Source organism: Nycticebus coucang, chromosome 1 (genome assembly GCF_027406575.1).
Source record: "Nycticebus coucang isolate mNycCou1 chromosome 1, mNycCou1.pri, whole genome shotgun sequence".
Classification (NCBI taxonomy): domain Eukaryota; kingdom Metazoa; phylum Chordata; class Mammalia; order Primates; family Lorisidae; genus Nycticebus; species Nycticebus coucang.
In genome coordinates, this window is record NC_069780.1 from 7,121,440 (window position 1) to 7,138,846 (window position 17,407).

Consider the following 17,407-nt stretch of genomic DNA (forward strand, 5'->3'; position numbering starts at 1 on the left):
TCTTTAGCATTCCTTAGGTATGTGCCAATTGTATGTAAATATAAAATTGTTTTTTTTGGCCAGGGCCAGGTTTGAACCTGCTGCCTCTGGTATACTCTGGTATATGGGACTGGCGCCCTACTCCTTTGAGCCACAGGCACTGCCCTATAAATGTAAAATTTTAATAACTTATCTGATAAGTTACTGATAAGTAACCCTGAGCTACATGTAAAAAGGGAGTATGGAATTACACCTCCTTCCTCACATGCAGTGAATGAAGATGAGCAGTTATTGACATTAATTTACAGTCTGTAAGGAGGGCTTATCAGACTATACCACGAGAATCAGTCTTATAAGATGCTGTTAGGAAATGAAGACTCTTGCATGAAAGAAATAGCCTTCTGTTTCTTTCGATTTGTGTGGTATGTGTGATATATAACATACTGGTTTGAGGTTTAGCACACTGAGTGTCTGAGATGATAAATCACATGGACACTGATTATGTTCCCACTGTTTGCATGACATCAAGAATTAAACGCTGAGTAAAAATGGTCCTTGTCCTCCAAAAACTCACAACCTCTAGGGCAGACAGTCGTGAGACAAGTGTAACTGCATGAGAATAAGCCGTGATAGAAGTGTGCTCCAAGGGAAGAGGAAGGAACAGTCATTATTGGTGCCTATAGAAGTTGGCGGGCAGCGCCTGTGGCTCAGTCGGTAAGGCGCCGGCCCCATATACTGAGGGTGGCCGGTTCAAACCTGGCCCCGGCCAAACTGCAAACCAAAAAATAGCCGGGCGTTGTGGCGGGCGCCTGTAGTCCCAGCTACTCGGGAGGCTGAGGCAAGAGAATCGCTTAAGCCCAGGAGTTGGAGGTTGCTGTGAGCTGTGTGACACCCCGGCACTCTACCGAGGGCCATAAAGTGAGACTCTGTCTCTACAAAAAAAAAAAAAGAAGTTGGGGAAGGCTTGAGCCATCATTAGGGCTCTGCCAAAAGGAGGAGAGAAAAACCAGCCGGAGAGAAAAGCATAACAAAAGTATGAAGGTGTAGAAGTGTAACAGGCTTAAGGAGTGCCAAGTAGCCCAGGGCGATTTATTTACAGGCATACCTCAGAGATGCTGCAGGTTGGATTTCAGACCACTGCAATAAAGCAAATAGAGCAGTAAAGCAAGTCACGTGAATTTTTTGTTTCCCAATGCATACAAAGGCTATTTACACTATACTGCAATCTATTAAGTGTGCAATAGCATTATGTCTAAAAAATGCACCTGGGCGGCGCCCGTGGCTCAGTGATCAGGGCGCCGGCCCCATATACCGAGGGTGGCGGGTTCAAACCCGGCCCCGGCCAAACTGCAACAAAAAAATAGCCGGGCGTTGTGGCAGGTGCCTGTAGTCCCAGCTACTTGGGAGGCTGAGGCAGGAGAATCGCCTAAGCCCAGGAGTTGGAGGTTGCTGTGAGCTGTGTGATGCCACGGCTCTCTACCGAGGGCAATAAAGTGAAACTCTGTCTCTACAAAAAAAATAAATAAAAAAAAAAAATGCACCTAAGTTAACTTAAATACACTCAGTGACTCATCATGTTTTTGCTAGTGGAGGAGTCTTACCTCAACATCGACGGCTGCTGACTGATTGGGTGGCAGTTGCTGAAGGCTGGGATGGTTTTGGCAATTTCTTAAAATAAGACAGTGGTGAAATTTGCTGCAACAATTGACTCTTCCTTTCTTAAAAGATTTCTCTGTAGCATGTGACGCTGTTTATGTTATTTTACCTACGGTAGAACTTCTTCCAAAACTGGAGTCAGTCATCTCAAACCCTGCCCCGCTTTATCAACTGAGTTCACCTAATACTCTACTACCTTTGTTGTCACTTCAGCAGTGTTTACAGCCTCTTCACCAGGAGTAGATTCCAGCTCAAGAAACCACTTTCTTTGCTCATTCATAAAAACAACTCATCCATTCAACTTTCACCCTGACCTGGTAGCAACTCAGTCACATTTCAGGCTGTACTTCTATTTCTCTTGCCATTTCCACCACACCTGCGCTCCCCTCCTCCAGTGAAGTCTTGAATTCCTCAGAGTCATCCATGAGGGTTAGAATCAACTTGTTCCAAACTCCTATAAATGCTGTTAGTTTGAGCTCTTGCGGATTGAAATGCTTTTGATGGCATCTAGAGTGGTTAATCCTTTCTAGAAGGTTTTCGGTTTACTTTGCCCAGATCTTCAGAGGAATCACTGTCTGTAGTAGCTGTAGCCTTACAAAATGTGTCTTAAATAATAAGACTTGATAGTCAAAATTCCTTTTTGATGTGTGGGCTGCAGGATGGGCGTTGCGTTAGCAGGCATGAAAACACACCAATCTCCTTGCACATCTCCATCCTGCTCTGGGGTGACCAGGGGCACTGTTAATAAGTGTATTTTTTGAGACAGAGCCTCAAGCTGTCACCCTGGGTAGAGTGCTGTGGCATCACAGCTCACAGCAACCTCCAACTCCTGGGCTCAGGCGAGTCTCTTGCCTCCGCCTCGCAAGTAACTGGGACGTCAGGCGCCCGCCCCAATGCCCAGCTATTTTTTGGTTGCAGCCGTCATTGTTGTTTGGCAGGCCTGGGCTGCTTTCAAACCCGCCAGCTCAGGTGTATGTGGCTGGTGCCTTAGCTGCTTGAGCCACAGGCACCGAGCCAAGCAGTAATATTTTGAAAGGAATCTTCTTTTTTCTAACAGTCTCCACAGTGAGTTTAAAATGTTCAGTAAACCATCTGTAAACGGACGAGCTGTCATCCACGCTTCGTTGTTTCATTTTCAGAGCACAGAGTAGATTTAGCATAATTCTCAAGGGCCCTAGGATTTTCAGGATGGTGAATGAGCACTGGGTTCAACTCAAAGTCACCAGATGCATTAGCCCCTAAGAGCCTGTTCTCCGAAGCTTTGAAGCCAGGCATGGACTTCTTTCTAGCTATGAAAGTTTTATTTTATACTCTTTTTTTTTTTTTTTTTTTTTGAGATAGAGCCTCAAGCTGTTGCCCTGGATATGCTGTGGTGTCACAAGTCACAGCAACCTCCAACTCCTGGGCTTAAGTCATCCTCTTGCCTCAGTCTCCCAAGTAGCTGGGACTACAGGCGCCCGCCACAACACCCGGCTATTTTGTGGTTGTAGTTGTCATTGTTGTTTGGTGGGCTCAGGCTGGATTCGAACCCGCCAGCTCTGGTGTACGTGGCTGGTGCCTTAGCCGCTTGAGCTACAGGTGCCGAGCCAGCTATGAAAGTTTTAGGTGGCAGCTTCTTCCAATGGAAGGCTCTTTAACGTCCATGGAGAGTCTGTTCAGTCTGGCCACTTTCATCTGTGAGCTTAGCAGATCTCCTGTCCCATGGTTCTTAGCAGTTCTCCAGCATTTCCCATTGGCAACTGCTTCTTCACCTTGAGTTTTTATGTTGTGGAGATGGTCATCAATTCATCTCTTCTAATTTTTTTTTTCAGCTTCCTCTCCGCTCCTGGCCATCATAGAATTGAAGAGTTAGGACCTTGCTCTGAACTAGGCTTCTGTCTAGACCACCAAAACTGTCTCCGTGTCAGCAATAGGCTGTTTTGCTTTCTCTCTCTCTCCCGATCCCTCATATCTTCCTGCGGTTCTCAAAACTCCTGGGCTCATGTGATCCTCCTCCCTCAGCCTCCCAAGCAGCTGGGACTGCAGGTGTGCACCACCATGTCTGGCTTGTTTGGTCTTGTTCCTGTGTTCACTGGAGTAGCATTTTTAATTTCCTTCAAGACCCTTTTGTTTTCATTCTCACATAAAGCATGATAAAACTTGGGTGACTATCCGGCACAAGAGGCCCAGCTCTTGACCTTCTCACTAAGCTTAATCATTTCTAGCTTTTGATTGAAATAAGAGATGCACAGCTCTTTGTTTTACTTGAACACTTATAGACCATTGTCGGGTTATTAATTGGTGTGATTTCAATATTTTGTCTCAGGGAACAGGGAGGCCAAAGGAGATAGATGGTGGGGAGCTGCTAGCTGGTGGAAAAGTCAGAACACAATTTTATCAATTAAGTTCACTGTCTTGTATAGGTGTGGCTTGTGGTACTCCAAAACAATTTTAGTAGTAACACCAAAGATCACGGATCACAGATGAACATAACAGATACAATAATCAAGAAAAAATTTGAAATATTGTGAGAATTACCAAAATAGGACATAGAAGCCGATGTGGTAGCTTGTACCTATGATGTCAGCTGGCTCTGGAGGCTGAGACAGGAGGATCATTTGAACCCAGGAGTTCAAGGCTGCAGTGAGCTATAATTGTACCACTGCACTCTAGCCTGGATGACAGAGTGAGACCCTGTCTTTAAAATATATTTAAAGGCTTGGCGCCTGTAGCTTAAGCAGCTTGGATGCCAGCCATATACACAAGTGCTGGCAGGTTCAAATCTAGCCTGGGCCTGCCAAACAGCAATGACAACTATAACCAAAAAATAGCCAGACATTGTGGTGGGTGCCTGTAGGCCCAGCTACTTGGGAGGCTGAGGCTGGGCTTAAGCCCAGGAGTTGGAGGTTGCTGTGAGCTGTGATGCCATGGTACTCTACCCAGCGTGACAGCTTGAGATTCTGTCTCAAATAATAATAATAATAATAAATTAGATAAAAAATATATAAATAAAGAGGCTGTGCATGGTGCCTCATGCTTGTAATCCTAGCACTCTGGCAGGCTGAGGCAGGTGGACTGCCAGAGTTTAGGAGTTCAAGACCAGCCTGAGCAAGAGTAACACCTCATCTCTACTGAAAATAGTAAAACTAGCCAGGTATGGTGGTGGGCACCTATAGTCCCAGCTACTCAGAAGGCTGAAGCAATAGAATTTGCTCAAGCCCAAGGGTTTGAAGTTGCTGTGAGCTATGATGTCACAGGATTCTACCCAGGGCAACAGAGTGAGACTCTGTCTCAAAAAAACAAACAAACCCAACAACGACAACAAAAATATATATAGAACAAAATGTAACACAGAGACACAGAGTGAGTCCAAGCTGTTGGAAAAATGGTGTCAGCAGACTTGGTTAAGGCATGGGTTCCCCAAACCTTCGATTAAAAAAAAATCCCAGTATCTGTGAAGTGCAATAAAGTAAAATGCAATAAAACTAGGTCTGCCTGAATTTAAATCATATGCTCATGCTTCTGTACTAACGTCATGTGCATTGGCAAATCACGCAGAAATAAATGAGACAAGGAAATTAAGAAAATACAATTGTAGAGATTTTACTTCCCTGGTGGCTTCTTCCACCATTTTTGGCTAATATCTCAAGTGCCGCGTAAGGACAGTCTGGTGTGTCTTGGTGTCGTCTGGGGATGTCATAACTGTGCAATGCATTAGTCACATGCTCTTGGGGGTGGTGGGATAAACAGACCCACTGCCCTGCCAGTCCTATGAAAGTACGGCACATACAATTAAGTATTGCACATAACACCGATATTGGCAATAGACGGTGGGTCTGCAAACTAAGGCGGCCCTTTTGGAAAGAAGTATAGAAAAGCTTCAAAGAGCTAAATGTGGACCTTCCATTTGATCCCTCCATCATTACTTAGGGATCTACCCACAAGAAAAAAACTCATTTTACCATAAGGACATTTGCACTTGAATGTTTATAGCAGCTCAGATGTGGGAAGAAGCAAGCACCCATCAATCCACATGTGTACTATGGAATACTACTCAGCCACTGAGAAAGATGGAGACTTTGTGTCTTTTGTATTTGCCTGGGTGAAGGTGAAGAACATTCTCCTTAGTAAAGTATCTTAAGAATGGGGGGGGGGGGAAGCATCCTGTGCACTCAATACTAATATGAAACTAGCAGATGAACAACTACAGGCCCACATGAGTGGAAAAACTAAATTCAAAAATAGGGGAGGAGAGGAAAGGGCTCAGTAAGCCCTGCCACCCCCAAGTACATGGCACACCTCCTGGGTGAAGGACTCACATACAACTTTGACTTTTCTTAACAAATGCAAACAATGTAACCTAATATCTGTAGCCTTATACTAATCTGACATTTAAAAAATAATAATAAATGGCTGTTTGCTGGTTTATGTATTACTATACTATACTTTTTTTACATTAGAGTGTACTCCTTCTACTTACAAAAAAAATTTGATTGTAAGACAGTCTCAGGCAGGTCCTTCAGAAGTTATTCTAGGAGAAGGCATTGTTATCACAGGAGATGACAGGTCCATCGTGTTATTGCCTGTGAAGACCTTCCTGTGAGACAAGATAGGGAGGCGAAAGTGATGTTAATCCTGACCCTGTGTACGTCTAGGCTAATGTGTAGGTGTGTTGTGGAGTTTTTATTTGTTTATTTTTGAAACAGAGATTCACTCTGTTGCCCCAGGTAGAGTGCAGTAGAGTCAACCAAGGTCACTACAGTTTCAAACTCCTGGGCTCAGGTGATCTTCCCGCCTCGGCCTTCTAGTAGCTGGACTACCGGCACGCTCTACCAGGCCCGGCTAATTTTTCTATTTTTAGTAGAGACGGGGGTCTTCCTCTTGCTCAATCTGGTCTTGAACACCTGAGTTCAAGTGATTCTCTGACCTCAGCTTCCCAGCCACTGGGTTGGGCCATGTGTGTGTTTTTGTCTTAGTTGTTAACAAACTAGTTCAAAAAATAACAAAAAACACCTTTTTTAAAACAATTGAAAAAAGCTTATAGAATAAGGATATAAAGAAAGAAAATATGTTTTTGTACAGCTGTAGTGATATGTTTGTGTTTTAATCTAAGAGTCAAAAAGTTTTTTAAAAATTAAAAGTTGGCTCAGCGCCCATAGCACAGTGGTTACAGCACCAGCCACATACACCGAGGCTGGCGGGTTTGAACCCAGCCCGGACCAGCTACACAATGAAAACCGCAGCATAAAAGAGCCTGGCCTTGTGGTGGGTGCCTTTAGTCCCAGCTACTTGGGAGGCTGAGGCAACAGAATCGCTTAAGCCCAAGAGTTTGATGCCACAGCACTCTACCAAGGGTGACATAGTGAGACTCTGTCTCAAAAAAAAAATAAGTTAAAAGTTTATAAAGTAAAAAAGTTACAGTAAGCTAAGTTTATTATTGAAGAAAGAAACTTTGTTACAAATTTAGTGTAGCCTAAGCACACAGTGTTTATAAAGTCCAAAAGGATACACAGTAACACCCTAGGCCTTCCCTCCCCACTCCCTGACTCACCCACCCAGAGCACCTTCCAGACCTGCAAGCCCTCCTGTCCGGGGAGCCGTCTTTCACCCCTTAGATCCTGTCTTCGCTGTACCTTTTCTAGGTGTAGGTACACAAATGCCGTTGCGTTGCCATCGTCTCCGGGCACATGCTGCATGGTTTGTAGCCCAGGTGTGTAGTAGGCTGTGCCATTTGGGTTTGGAAGCATCTCCCAGGATGTGTCCCTGTTGTTGAGTGACACGTGATTGTTCTGCTGCTATCACTTTTCTGCTAGCGTGTCGCCCTGAGGGACAAGGGGTGCACGACTGTGCGTTTGGTCTTTGCCCTTGTTTCCTCCTAAAACCCTTGGAATTTTCTGAGCATAGGAGTATCTTTTGTGCTCTTTTTTTTTTTTTTTTTTTTGTAGAGACAGAGTCTCACTTTACGGCCCTCGGTAGAGTGCCGTGGCCTCACACAGCTCACAGCAACCTCCAACTCCTGGGCTTAAGCGATTCTCCTGCCTCAGCCTCCCGAGTAGCTGGGACTACAGGCACCCGCCACAACGCCCGGCTATTTTTTGGTTGCAGTTTGGCCGGGGCTGGGTTTGAACCCGCCACCCTCGGAATATGGGGCCGGCTCCTTACCGACTGAGCCACAGGCGCCTCCCTCTTTTGTGCTCTTAATGAGCCCCCTTCAACGGTACCTGAATGTATGCTAATGATGGGTGACTTGGGGTGCACGTTTATAGTTGGGGGGGGGCAAGGGACAGGGGCCAGAGTCCAATCAGTCATGCCTATGTAATGAAACCTTGGACAACTCTAAGGGTATTCGGAGAACTTCCTGATTGTGAAACACACGATGTAAGGGACGGCGGGGGGCATGGCCCTCGCCCTCTCCACAGGATGCCACCCCTCCTCTCCCTCCCACCTTGCCCTGCCCATCCCTTTCATTTGGTGTTTCTAAATCTTATCTTTTAAAACAAAATGGTACTTGTAAGTACAGCACTTCTGTGAGTCACTCCTGGCAAATTACTTAATCTGAAGGGGAGTTGTGGAAATCTCTGGATTTGTCTGTTGGGAAGACACATGGGTGACCCCAGACCTGTGCTGGCATCGGTCTTATGGGAATGAGCCTATAACCTCTGGAGTCTATACTCTAGGTAGTTAGTGTGAGCATTGATTGGAGCTCTTAGACACCCAGTTGGCGTTGGAGAATTGTTACAGTGTACCATTTGCTAAGTGGGTCATTATCTCAAAAATTTGAGAACACTGCAGACAAGTACTTAGTACAAAAGAACAGACCTTGAATATAGATGGAAGATAGATGTTGTGCTACTTTGAAGCACTTTGTCAAGTGAGAGATAAAACTATTGACATTTTTAGAGTTGAATTGTTCTAGGCCATACAAATATTTACTAGGCTTTCTTTTCTTTTTTTAGACAGAGTCTCACTATGTCTCCCTTGGTAGAGTGCCATGGTTCATAGCTCACAGTAACCTCAAACTCTTGGCCTAAACGATTCTCTTGCCTCAGCCTCCCAAGTAGCTGGGACTACAGGCGCCCGCCACAATGCCTGGCTATTTTTTTTAATCGCAGTTGTCATTGTGTTTAGCAGGCTGGGTTTGAACCCCCCGGCCTGCATGTGGCCAGCACCCTGTCCACTGAGCTACGGGCACTGCCACTAGGCTTACTTTTCAAAAGACATTTTATCTTCTTCTTAACCTTATAAACAATAATGAAAATTATTTGGGGGTAGATCCATCTGAAGGCTCTCTCTTAGCTAAATTATTATGTATTTCCATTAAGATAAAGTCTTAGTGGATATTGAAACAAAATAGCTGCTGCTATCCAAATAAGTATGAATGTAACACATTATGTTTCTTTCAACAGATTTTTTTTTTTTTTTTTTTTGAGACAGAGTTTTACTTTGTCTCTCTTGGTAGAGTGCTATGGCATCATAGCTCACAGCAACCTCAAGCTCTTGGGCACAGGTGATCCTCTTGCCTCAGCCTCCCAAGTAGCTGGGACTACAGGCACCCACTACAACACTTGGTTGTTTTTAAGAGATAGGATCATACTCTTGATCAGTCTGGTCTTGAATTGGTGAGCTCAAACAATCCCTCTGCCTCTGCCTCCCAGAGTTCTGGGATTATAGACATGAGCCACCGAGCCCGGCCTTCAACAGATATTCTTCTTGCATTGATTCTTTTGGAAGAGTTGATTATTTTTATACTTGCTGCATCTTTTTTTCTTTTTGCCCTCCTCCTTTAGTACACAACATCTCCAGATAGGAAAAAGCATATTCTTAGAAATTCATATTCACAATGGCAGAAATACTCAAGACTTTGAAGGAACAAGAAGCATCCATTATAAAAGGAATGACATCATTCTGGAAGATGGGGATAAAAGATATTTCTGCTTTAGGACAACGAGTAGAGAAAAGAAGGACAACACCTTTGTTCTTTTATTTTATTTTATTTTAAGAAGGGCATCACCTTTGTTATTTTATTTTATTTTATTTTTTAAGATACAACCTCACTCCATCATCCCAGGTATAGTGCAGTAGCATCATCATGGTTCACTATGCCCTTAGATTCCTGGGCTTAAGCAATCCTCCCATATCAGCCTCCTAAGTAGCTGGCACTTCAGACATGGACTACCACACCAGGCTAATTCTTTTTCAAAGTTTGTAAAGACTGGGTCTTGCTTTTGCTGAGGCTGGTCTCAAACTCCTGACCTCAAGTGATCCTTCTGCCTCGGCCTCCCAGAGTGCTAGAATTATAGGTGTGAACCACTGTACCCAGCCGGAAGCATATTGTTAAATTTGAACAGGCATGAAACTTCAAAGCAATTCATGTGTCATAATATAACTTAAATGTTTGTTAAAAGAATATAAATAACAAGTATTTTTTTTTTCTTTGTAGCAGCTGCAAAAGTAATGAAGAAAAGAGCTAGTCAGTGTGTGTGGATATAGGGTTTTCCTCGTTAGGATAGTCCTTATCACATTGTGGCTTTGTTCTTACCAAATCAGAATCCCCTAATACGGCATTAATTTGCAAGTTAAAATTTTAATGAAAGACTTGTTTGCCCCACAGATGCAAGCAGTGGTTTTAGTGTTACTTCAAATGAGAATATTTACTGTATTTCACTGAATTGGTTTATCAAATCATGATTAAAAGGGTATGACATATTTTTCTCATTTTAAAAGATGGCAATTATAGTCTTAGGATGAGTATTTATAGGCTGCCTTTTGCGTTAGAGAAAACATCTCATGTTACCTTAATATTTTTAAACTATAAGAGTCTCTTTTCAAAACACCTTGAGAAAATTGTGAACATGAATAAAATTATACAATTTTTATTTGGCTAATTGAATAACACTTTAGTTCATTCAAAGTGGTTCATAGAGACTATGATAATAAGTAGTTCATTTATTTTTAATTGCTAATTTAATTTCAGCTGTAACACTTTTATTTAGGAAATGACACCATGGGAGAAGAGAAATAAATGTATAACAGTCTTCGAGATTCCATCAGGCACAGGGCTTATGGCACTATTCAGAAGAAATGGGACAATTCTATAACTTTAACCTTCAAATGTAATGTAGTTACATTTTTATTACATTTGTAATACAAATATATGTATCTTTTCTTTTTCTTTCTTGTTTTTTATTCTGAGATAGAGCCTTACTCTTTTACCCTGGGTAGAGTGGCAGGGCATCATAACTCAGACTCAGACAATAACCTGAAGCTCTTGGGCATGAGCAATCCTCTTACCTTAGCCTGCCAAGTAGCTAGGACTACAGCCATCCACCACCATCCCTGGCTAGTTTTTCTATTTTTAGTAGAGACGAGGTCTCACTCTTGCTCAGGCTGGTCTTGAACTCCTCCTAGAGTGCTGGGATTACAGGTGTGAGCCACCACGCTTGGCTTCCCCCTCCCACCTCCCACACCTGGCCTCTTTTATTTTCTTAATGGGTTAAATGCATTACACGAAGGGCTGGGCATCAAAGCAGAAGTGGCCTGGTACGGAAGTCTGGGTGTTGGTTCTATGTCCTGCTCTTAGACCATCCAGCTCTATGAGCTCCGACTTAGAAGTTAGTGTGGCATTTCTGGATTTCAGTTTCCTATCCTTGGGAATAAACTCAGGAATCTCAGATGTACTGCCCGGCTCCAAATTTCTCTGATTCATTTTATAATCTTCAGGGTGTGCCTAGAACAGCAACATATGTTGGATTGTAGTCACAAAAATGGATTCCCACTTGTAACTTTGATGATAATTTTTCTGAATTCCCATGCATTTAACTTTAAGGCAGGGTTATTGGGCCCAGCGTGGTGGCTCACATCTGTAATCCTGGCACTCTGGGAGGCCGAGGTTGATGAATTGCTTGAGCTCAGGAATTTGAGACCAGCCTGAGCTAGGGCGAGACACATCTCTAAAAAATAGCCAGGCATAGTGGTGGCACCTGTAGTCCTAGTTACTTGGGAGGCTGAAGCAAGAGGATCTCTTGAGCCCAAAGAGTTTGAGGTTGCTCTGAGCCATGATGCCATGGTCCTCTACAGAGGGTGACAAAGTGAGACTCTGTCTCAAAAAAATAAAAAATAAGACGGAGTTAATGCTGTGACAGCAGACACCATTGGTGTCCTTCTCCATAGCCCCTCTGCCCACCTTAGGCCTGGTGTGGTCTCCTCTGCTGCCCCAGGGCCTTTTTTGGTGCCACAGAAATGTGTGCAGACCAGAAGCACCAGAGACTTAGTGCCCCCAGGTGAAAGCTTCTACCAGTGAGAGGCAGAAGTCTTCCCAACACGTGATGGGATAATTCGGAGGCACAGCTCTTCTGTCGGTCTCCAGCGGGATGGACCCCCAGCTGTCCACAGCACTAATCTGCTCTTTAATTCACCCTGGACTGGTAAATGAATTCCTTTCCTCCACATCTCACTTTTCCAACTACTGCATTGTGCTTCCTGGGATCACCTCCCAAATAAATTACTTGCACATAATTTCTTATCTCAGGTTTTGCTTTTGGGAAACCCCACTCCACCGTTGCTGTGATGATTAAGTTGAGAACGTGTGTAATGAACCTACTAAATCCTACATGAGGAGCTCAGGACATAGTAATTATTATTATCGTATCTGACGATTGAGACCGAATTTCATGCTTCCAGGAATGTTTAGGTTGGGCGTCTATAGTTAAGTATTGTTTATATCCTGCTAAAGAAAATTTACATAATTGTATGACGTCTAGAAAATGCAAAGAAAATTTTGCAAGTGGGAAAATTCTAAGTGTGATTAAAATTTTGGTATAGAAAAATAACGTTTGCTGAGGGATTTTTTCATTCTTTTACTTTCTTCTTTCTCTTTTTTGTTGTTTCCTACTGACATCAAAGACATCATTATTCTATTTCTACATGAAGTATCATGAATTAAGATTCCCTTGAAGAACAAGTGGAGGAGTATTAATAATATGAGACAGCCCGTGCGAGAGGGGGAATCTCAGGATGGCTGCTCTGATTTTACAACTCTTAATCAAGAATAGGTCAGTAATTTGATTTTTTCTAACAGGAAAATTCTAAAAGAATGTTGGTTACTTTTTATTTCCTTCAGTCCTAGGAATGAATTCCTTTAATCATTTCTTAATCTATATTTGTCCTAGGTAAATGTGTTTATATTGTTGCTTGCTGTTAGTCACTATTCAATTTAAAATGTGTTCTTAGCTTGTAAGAAATTCTATGAACAAGCACTCAGCCTCTCAGAAAGTTCTTACAAAATGATGAAATGCAACAGAATGAATCTTGTAGCAAGTAGCTATAGGTATTTTGATACTATCCCTTTCTATTTTCCCATTTATTTTTATTTGGCTACATTTGTGGGGCACAAGTGGTATTTGTTACATTTATTTGTTGCACTGCGGTGACATCCTCAGTGCATCGATCCCTGAAGCAAGGCCCACGGTGCCCACCGAGCAACTCCCCACCATCCTCTCCCCGCCCTTCCAAGTTGCAGAGAGCCTTTCTGTAAAATAGTAATATGTGCCAAAAGCTTTAAAATGTTCATATATTTCCACCCAGTGTATTTGTTTTGGAAAAAGTATTCATAGCCTAATTAAGATTTCTTAAAATTTTCTTTGTAGCAATCTGCTTTTGGTTAGATATTGAAAGGGAAAAGGTAAGTGTGGTGCATGTTGCTATGTGGAAGAAGGCAGTCTGAACGGCTCAAAAATGTATGATTCCATTTCTGTGACATTCTGGGGAGGGCGAAATGACAGCATCTGTAAAGAGATCAGTGGTTGCAAGGGGCTGAGAGAGGGTTGATTAGAAATACAGGGTTTGGGGAGGCCCAGTGGAGGTTGGGAAAATGTTCTGTATTTACTGTAATGTATCATATAAGTAATGAATCCATAGTGCAATGTATTTGTCAAAAAACATAGAACTTTATAGCACAGAGTGAACCTGAATGTGTGCAAATTTATAAAATCATTTAGGACATTGGGATCTCAGGACGGATAACAGCCCGTGACCAAAGCATTTAACTGTATTGCAGATGTACAAATAATCTCACTGAAGGAGGCGCTGACCTAGGTAACTTTGGAAGTGAGTGTAGTCTATGCAGGTAAAGACTAAATCTGTATGTAATGATGATAGACGCTGTGCTCTAACTGATTAAGTTGTTTCAAACAGGCTTAGTGCCCGTGCACAGTGGTTACAATGCCGGTCACACACACTGAGACTGGCGGGTTCAAACCCAGCCTGGCCCAGCGAAACAATGATGACAACTGCAACAGAAAAATAGCCAGGTGTTGTGGCAGGCGCCTGTAGTTCCTGCTACTCGGGAGACTGAGGCAAGAGAATCGCTTAAGCCCAAGAGTTTGAGGTTGCTGTGAGCTACGATGCCACAGCACTCTACCGAGGGCCACAAAGTAAAACTGTCTCAAAAAAAAAAAAAAAATAGTGTCCTGGTAGTTCTCATACTTGCTTTTGCCCATAGCAATGAGCTGAATGTTTTTGTCCTTCCCAAATTCATATGCTGAAACTCTAATCCCAATGTGAAGGCATCCGGAGGTGGGACCTTTGGGACATCATTAGGTCACGAGGGTGGAATCCCTAAATGAAGAGTGTCCCTCTGTGGCCCTCTGTGGAAGTCGGCAGTCCGCAGCCTGGAAGGGGGCCCACATTAGAACCCGATGTCCTAGGACATCGATCTCAAACTTCCAGCCTCCAGAGCTCTAAGAAATAAATTTCTGTTGTTTGTAAGCCACCTAGTCTATGGCATTTTGATATATGTCTGTGCCTTGGAATTTTGGTGGGATCAGTCAACAAGGTGTGTGTACACACACACACACACACACGCACTGGCCAGAAGGTGGGCACACAGCCCAGGCATTTGAGTCTTGAACAGAGTGATAGAAAGTTGTGAAGTGAAGCTGACTCCTGCCAACAGGAATGCCTGAAGGGACGGATGGTTCTTCTCCTCTCTGAGGCCTGATCTGACTGTTCAGCTCTTCCAAATACTTGCTTGCTGGCTTTAGCTGGTGTCTGCTTCTGTTGCTTGACCCCCCAAACAAAGCAGTAACAAGAGACCCTCACCGATATACTTCTAACTTATAATCTTGAAACACAGCAATCTGTACAAATGAAGAGTGTTTCTATGACACTCCTGAAATGCAGAAGGAGTGATTCCAAAGTACTCGGGGCAGTTTGAGGGAGGTAGCCAAAGAAAGAAGACTTTTCTCAAATTCCTAAGACATCCACCAATTCCATTTCCAGGAATTTATTCTACGGAAGTCATTAAACAGCCCGGGCAGGTGTATGTGCTGGGTCCTTCACCACAGCGTTATTTATGAAAATGAAATCTAGAAACAATCTAGACATCAGTGCAGAGTTGCCATCAATAAAAATGTAATGAAGGCTGTAGGCATTAAAATGGAAAGACATCTGATATATTTTTAAGGGGAAAGGTGATGATAAAGCAATATTCCATTTTTGTTTTTACAAATATATACTATATATTTAAGTATGCATAGAAAAAATCTAGAAGTGACTATCTGAATGGTGGATTCATGACTAATTTTTGTTTTTCTTATTATGTTTTTCAGAAATTTCCAAGTTCTTTGCAGAGTGGTCTTAGTACACCTATGCTCAGAAATAATGAACTATTAAAAAGTAATGTTCTCTTGTGTCTTCAAAAAGAATGAGTAATGTTTGAGTACTTATTTGTTCTTGCAGGATTTTCAACAATGTAAAAAAAAATTAAAGAAAGAAAAATAAAATGCCATTTTGAGCATCACCTCAATTATGTAAAATATTCAGCATTTTAGAGGAAATACACCAGAGTATCAATGTGCCTTTCTCTGGCTCATGTCTGTGATCTCAGCGCTCTGGCGGCCAAGACGGGTTGGATTACTTGGGCTCAGGAGTTTGAGATCAGCCTGAGCAAGAGCAAGACCCAGTCTCTACTAAAAATAGAAAAACTAGCCAGGCGTTGTGCCACACACCTGTAGTCCTAGCTACTTGGGAGGCTGGGGAAAGGGGATGGGTTGAGCCCAAGAGTTTGAGGTTGCTGTGAGCTGTGATGCCACAACAGCACTTTATCCAGGGTGACAGAGTGAGACTTCGTCTCAAAAAAAAAAACAAAACTTTTCTTTGAGAAGTTTGGTTATTAAAGATTTGCAGATTCTTTTAAATAACTAGTGTACATATAAACTTATACACATATATAATTTATATAAACAAAAATAAATTAAAAGTAAAAGAAATATTTAAATCCAGATACCAATCCAAACCCTGTTATTGCAAGGAACCAGAGAAGGAGCTGTTTACACATTTAAATTCAAACCCTCTCTGATTAGGTTTCATCTGATGGAGGACGAAGATAAGAAGAACCAGAGAACAAGAGAGAGAAAAGAGGTATCAGACCTGGTTTGGGATCCAGTTTGGGATTAACCCTACGAAGAATTATGAACATTGCCTCTTGTTTTCTTCCCACCCTACTCTGCCAGGGCCAATTTGATTCTCATCCAGTCATTCTTTCAGCCGTTTTTTTAAATTTTGAGATGGAGTCTCACTCTGTTGCCTGAGCTAGAGTGTCAGGCTAGACTGTCATGGCATCAGCCTCACTCACTGCAACCTCAAACTTCTGAGCTCAGGCAGTCTTCAAGCCTCAGCCTCCTGAGGGGCTGGTTCCTGCCACCACAGCCATCTAGTTTTCTATTTTTAGTAGAGACGGGGTCTCACTCTTGCTTAGGCTGGTCTTGAACTCCCGAGCTCAAAGGATTCTCCTGCTTTGGCCTCCCAGGGTGTTAGGGTTACAGGTGTGAGCCACCGCACCCAGTCCTAGCTCTGTCAATTATTATTATTAATATGTTTGCTCCCGCTGAAATTAGACTACCAATGGGCACGTGTAGTGGCCAAATCTTTGTAAGGGTGTCAACCCTCTGGTTTTTCTAAGTTGATTTATTGGATGGGATTAACTATTTACTGAACATCTACCATATGCACAGCCTTTTAAGACAGATAAATGAAAATTATAGATTAGTCCAAAAACTTAAACAATCATTTAACAGTGCCGTAACTATTCCAAGTCATCCCAGGGTAGTACGCGACCGCACCAGAGGCAGGATGACACGGTAGCAAGTGTCTGGGCTGAAGTCAGTTTGCACCGATTTCCCATCAGCGGCCACCACTTTTTTTTTTGAGACAGAGTCTGAAGTTGTCACCCTCGGTAGAGTGCCATGGCACATCATAGCTTACAGCAACCTCCAATTCTTGGGCTCAAGCAATCCTCTTGCCTCAGTTTTTCTAGTTTTAGTAGAGACGGGGTCTTGCTTTTGCTCAGACTGGTGTCAGACTCATGAGCTCAAGCAACCCACCCGCCTCAGCCTCCCAGAGTACTAGCATTACAGGCATGAACCACTGCGCCCGGCCAGCCACATTTTTATCGAATGTGTGACTTTGACATTTCTTATAGACCCAAGGAGCATCAGTTTTCTCATCTATAAAATGGAGAGACACTGTCTCAAAAAAAAAGAAAAAAATGGGATACGCATTCAAAGAACTTTGCATGGTGCCTGGCACAGAGAAAGCACTGAACGGGCCTAAGCACAAGTCTGGTGGCCTGAGGATGGTATATTATGACTTCTAGAGAAAGAGACCTATTCTTACAGGTTTTGCTTTGCTTTGTTTTGATAGAGTCTCGCTATGTTGCCTAGGCTAGAGTGCAGTGACTATTACAGGTGTGATCATAACACAGTATAGCCTCAAACTTTTAGCCCGAAGTAATCCT

At 42.9% G+C, this 17,407-nt stretch overlaps 1 long non-coding RNA gene across 2 annotated transcripts; it reads left to right on the top strand.

The window, feature by feature from the left end:
* The first annotated feature begins 7,831 nt into the window (after positions 1–7,831).
* On the top strand, positions 7,832–15,852 carry LOC128584212 (uncharacterized). 2 transcript variants are annotated; one of them, XR_008379663.1, is made up of 3 exons: positions 7,832–12,665; positions 13,611–13,738; positions 15,222–15,852. It is a non-coding gene; the product is annotated as an uncharacterized LOC128584212 (long non-coding RNA). The 2 variants fall into 2 exon arrangements; XR_008379660.1 differs by having other exon boundaries at positions 13,670–13,738.
* The last annotated feature ends 1,555 nt before the right edge of the window (positions 15,853–17,407 follow it).